Below are 6,000 nucleotides of genomic sequence, written 5' to 3'. Positions count from 1 at the left end.
CTTACTCCCTATTTTAATGATTATACACAGTCTGCTGCATGGAACCCATCAATCTAGTATTTCTCTAGCAATCAGAATGCTTTTGATCACCAATGACAGAAACGCTATTTGAAAAAGCACAATCAATTAAGATGAATTGCAGTAATGTAGTTTCCCCTTCCTTATCCCCACTTAGCTTTCCAAGGATTCAGTTACCCATGGTCAACTGTGGTGTGAAAATATCAAACGGGGGAAGTTCCAGAAACAAATAATTCATAAATTTAACATTGGATGCTATTGAGTCATGTGATGAACTCTCACACACCATCCTTCTCCATCCCACCCAGGACTCGAATTATCCATACTGAACATGCTGATTAGGCACTGAGTGGACTGTCATGATGTTGCAATGCTTGTGTTCAAGTAAGCTGTATTTTACTCAATAATGGCCCCAAAGCAAAAAGAGGAGTGATGCTGGCAATTCAGATATGTCGAAGGGAAGCCATAAATTGCTTCTTTAAAGTGAAAAGGGAAAAAAAAAGAAACGAGAAAATTCTTGACTTAGTAAGGGGTGGGGGAGAAAAAATGCTATGCTGCTAAGAAAAATCTTCTGCCCAAGAAATTGTGAAGAAGAAAAAAGAAATTTGTGTTGGTTTTGCTGTCACATCTCAAACTACAGAAGTTAAGGCCACCATGTGTGATAAGTACTTAGTCAAGACGTAAAAGGCATTAAATTATAGGGTTCGGTACTATGTGTGGTTTTAGGTATCCATTGGCGGTCTTGAAACGTACCCTCTGTGGGTAAGGGGGGCTGGTATTACTTATATCTTACACTGATAAAAACCTAGCAAGGCTGGGGGCTGGGATTTTGGCTCTGCAGTAGAAGCTTGCCTGGCATGCGCGGGGCCCAGGGTTCGATACTCAGCACCACATAAAAATAAATGAATGGAATAAAGGTATTGTGTCCAACTACAACTAAAAAAATAAATATTGGGAAAAAAATAAAACGAGCAAGGCTGAGGGTTTCTGGAAGCAACGCTTTGATGCTTTTAAAACCTGCTAAGCAGCTCTGCTTTTCTCCAGTTATCAGCTTCATTTTACCCCTGGCAGACATACGCAGGGATATGTCTAGATTCACAATCCGCCTTCCTGGGGATCCATCAGTATTGTCTACCTAAGCACAAATGGAAATGTCCTAGGAAAAAACTCCAAATGATCCAGCTCGAATCGCTGAGCCCAGGAGTTGAGAACCAAGCTGTCTGGTGTGGACCTCAGTACCTCTGTTCACGCTCTAGTACTCTGACATGGGAAAGTGACTTAGCTCTCTAAGCCAAAGAGCTCTCATCTTAGGGTTCGTGTGAATTCAATGTTAATTTGTATAAAGCACTTATACCACTGCCTGGCACATGTAATTGTTCCAGCATGAATCTAGTCACCCCTTTGGCCAGGGAGAAGATCCATTACCAGGGAGAAGAGCATGTGTAGTCCAGATGTTGCTGCTGAGAGTCTCTAAGAGAAGAGCCCAACTCCCTCCTCCCTTCACATGCACATTTCTGAACAAGTATCTGCACAACTGCATAACCTTGAGTCCCAGCAGAGCCTCTGCTTCTACCTGGGAGAAAAGAGGGGAGAGCAGATGTGGCCAAGACTCTTCAGAAAATAAAAAAATGGCAGAGTCTGTGGCTGAGGGGCAAGCTCCAACATGAGGGCACAGAATGAGAGTGAGAGCTCCCCATACAGATGCACCAGGCTGGGAGAGAAGCACTTGGTATATCCAGCAAAGGCAGAAGCTCCTACACACACAGCAGAAAGAGAAAGTTAAGAAAAGATGGCTGGAAGCAGGACTGCAGCTATATGTACTAACCTTGCCTACTATAGAACAGGTTCAGGACCTGTCCTCGTATCTGAGCAATCAAATTAGCAATCCCTCAGTTACTGGGAGGACTTAGGGGAGAAGATCTGACATTTTGTGCTGCAATGTTGTCTTATTTTATTTTTTGCAGTACAGGGCATTGAACCTGGGGTTGTTCTCCCACTGAGCTACATCCACAGCTTTTTTTATTTTTTTATTTTGAGACAGATTCTCCCCAAGTTGCCCAGACTGGCCTTGAATTTGTAATCCTTGCCCCAGCCTGCTGAGGACCTGGGATTATAAAACTATGCCATAAGGAAATGAACATGTATAGGAGGAATTGTGTTCCCTTTGATGTGGATAAGAATGTTCACCCTTAGATCAGAGGTTCAAAATATGCAGTCTATTTCTAGCTCATGTAACCCACTGACTGAATAAATCTTCTGAATTTTATGTAACTCTATAAACCTTCTGGCTAGGAGAGGTGGTGCATGCCTATAATCCTAGCAGCTCAGGAGGCTGGGACAGGAGGATTGCAAGTTCAAAGCCAGCCTCAGCAAAAGTGAGATGCTAAGCAACTCAGTGAGACCCTGTATCTAAAAAAAAATGAATAGAGTTAGGGATGTGGCTCAGTAGTTGAGTGCCCCTGAGTTCAATCCCCAGTCCCCCCGACCTTCCCCATAAAAAACTTCTGGTACTATATATGAAGTATTTTATTGGTATCTCTTTCCCTGGAGGAAGTGTATATAGCTTTCATCAGATTCTCAAAGTTATCCCCAACTCAAATAATATTAAGAATTTCTGCCTTAGATCCAATCTCCAGTCACTTCTCCAATCCTCCACCTCTACTCTGATGATCATGGCTTCAAACCATTTGCTTAGAAACACAATCAATCTGATTTTTGGGTAGCATTTGTAGGGCAGATAACCTTTCCATCTTGAGATTTTCTTTCCTTGACAATTTCAAATTCTCTAGTTCCTTGACCTTTGCCCTTCTTCTACTTCTTTGACAATTCTCCTCTCTATTTTGCTGGCCTCATTTAATCTGGACAGCCTCAGAAAGTGGATGACACTAACATTTAACATCTCTCCTCCACGCTCCCTTTTCTCCTCACCGTCTCTCCCTATGGCAAACTCGTCCAGTCTTACAGCTCCTCATCTCCCCTCTTTGCAGATGACTTCCAAACCTCTCCTGCAGAACCAGTTTCTCCCAGCTCTAATCCTCCTTCATCAGTTGCCCACTGAGCACTTCCACATTATTCTTCTGCTGACTCATTAAACTGAACAAGTCCCAAACCAGACTCTTGATGAATGCCCAACCCAACTCTCTCTTCCAACTTTAACTCTGCTCATAACATTGCTTTTTCTCTGACTCTTAGGATTGTAACTTTGGAGGCTCACCTTCCTCTTCTCTTCCTCCACCATGCCCATTCTATTGCCAGATCCTATACATTCTGACCCTACAGTGTCTCTTGAATCTATTCTCTCTTTATTAGAAGGAGACATATATTCTCACTCTTACCATTCTAATAGCAGCTGTGGTGATTGTGACAGAGAATATTCTTCTCACTTTAGCCATGCTATGAGCCTCTGTGATGGCATTGCTTCTTCTGGTCTTTACTTCACCAGTCCCAAGGCTTTCCAGAGAAATCTTTCTAAAGCTTAAAGACTTTTTCACTTTTCTTCTCAAAACCCACCAACAGCAGTTTATCTTTCCAAACTGCATGAGAAATCACCTTGTCAGTCATACTACACTTTGTACAACTACTATATACCCTTTTTAACCTGGGTTCTACACAGATATGGCTTCAAATTCTGACTACTTTATAATTATGAAACCTTAGGAAAATTCCTCAATCTCCTCAAACCTTTTTTTCTCAATCTATAAAAATGGAAATAATAATAGTATTCATTCATGATAGGTTGCTGATAACTAGCAGATCCTAAATCTCCTGCCTGTCAAAATTTGTACTGTATTTTTCCACTCCTTGAATTTAGGTTGCTCTTATGACTTGTTTTGGTCAGTAGAATATGTGGAGGTGATCTTGTACCATTTTCAAGCTTAGATCTCAAAGAGGCCTTGAGGATTCCTCTCTCCACACATGAAATGCTAGGCCACAAGATGGATGAACTCAAGTCAGACTTGTGGAAGAGAACCACAGCTCTAACTGACTGCCAACCACTGGACATGTAGCCAAGGTCACCTTAGGTTATGGGCTCTAACCAATCCACTAGAAAGCCCAGGTGAGATTAGCTAACATATCTCCCAGATGAGCAAATCCCAACTGCCAACCCACAGAATCGTGAGCTAACTTAAGCCTTTTTTGAAGTGGTTGTTATGTAGTAAAAGTTGACTGATACATCAGCTCAGAAGGTTGCCAGGAGCACTCCTGAGTCATTCCACATAAACTTGTGTGTAAAATGGTTTCCGACCCAATGAAAGACATTTGCTACTGGATTACTAGCTCACCACCCACACTCCTTGGGCCCATGTAACTTGACCATTTACCATTACCTCTACTGGTTCTGTCCTTAGCTCTGCACTTCACTTACAAATAGAACCTACTTCTCTCTCCCTCACTAATGTCTTATCCATGATTCAAGCCTCATCTTAAACACCCACTTCTTCATGAAAACTTTCTTAAATCTCTAAATGTATAAGAGATTGTGGGAAGAATGAAACTTTGAAGCCAAACAGACCTAGATCTGAATTCTGATTCTTCACTACCCTTTAACCAGGTATACAAAGTTGGCTAATATTTTTAAAACTTTCCTGAATCTTATCTTCTAGCCCTATAAAATGAGTTGATGTGAAGACTAAGCGACAATACATAGCCTCCAGTCTGTTGGTTTCCCCTTCCCTCCTCCAATCCCCACAGCTCTGTGGGCCACACCTCAGAGCACAGAGCATGTTCTGCATTTGGTTATAATTTTGAGTACTTATTTTATACCCTACTTAGAGAGAGAGTGCTTTATTTATCTTGGAGTCCCATACAGTACCTTATATGGCTATTTTCACATGGTAAACACTCAATAAATATTTATTACTTTGGAATTTTTTAAATTACCAAATTACACAAGCAATGTCAGTGGAGGGACAGCTCCATTTTGCTGGGTGGTCAGGGTAGAATTTATAGAGGACTTGGATTCAAACTAGGTTTTTTAAAATGGGAAGGATTTGGAGAGGTGGAGAAGAAAGAGGGAATTCGAGGAAGACAGAGTAAAAACAGAGTTGGGATGTGATTAGCATGGATGGGGAGGGCAGTTAGAATCCAACAGTCTGACTGCAGCTGAGGACTGAGGGGCGCAGCTAGAAGACAAAGCAAGAAAAGCAGAGAGCAGCCTGCTTAAAAGAGCAAGGCAACTGGATTTCATTCTGAGCAAGAGATTGTTGTTATTATTTCTTTCTCTTTCAAAAACTATATTGGCATTATAGAAAACAAAGAAATGCAAATAAACAGAAACAGAAATTAGAAAGTGTGTATAATCCCCTGAGGCAGGGATTACTGTTGTTTTGGGAGAATATCTTTTCACCACACACACACCTTTTATTTTTATTTTTTTAAAATAATCAACGGGTTTTAATTTCCTAAAACTGAAATTGTCTATGGTTCTCAGAGCTAAGCTTCCAAAGCTATATAGTCAGCGATTTTTCAGGAGAGTCTAAAGGAGGGGGTAAAGAGAAGAGATAAGAGATCTCTAGTAAGAAGCTGGGAAAAGGCACTTCTCTGTCCTCTCAGTGGGCTACGAATCAGATCTGGTGGCAACACCTAGGGAACCCAGTGGGGAGTGGGGTGGATGGGAAATGACACCAGAAGGAACACCAAAGCCCTACAACAAAAGAAAGTCATCAAACCCCAAACAGAAGGGGAACCCACCCAGTGCACCTCACTGAGGGCAGCAGTGGGGAAGAAAGGGGTAGAATGGGGAGCACATAAAGGGCTGGAAGGATTAAATTTTTGTTGTTGTTGTAATTTTCTTTTATTAAATCATTTCCTTAAAAAATGTGTTGTTTTTTTTTTTCTTTTATGTCTGGGTGACTTATGTGACTGTAGACTGGGCTTGAACTCTGTGGGGAGAGGGAATAGGGCAGCTAGGGGTCTTTCCAGGGCATCCCATCTCTGACCCAGAGATCTAAAGGGGAACAGACTCTCAACCTTCCACCTAAA

This window comes from Marmota marmota, unplaced genomic scaffold (genome assembly GCF_001458135.2).
Source record: "Marmota marmota marmota unplaced genomic scaffold, marMar, whole genome shotgun sequence".
NCBI classification, from domain to species: Eukaryota; Metazoa; Chordata; class Mammalia; order Rodentia; family Sciuridae; genus Marmota; species Marmota marmota.
Note: the sequence above shows the minus strand (reverse complement) of the source record.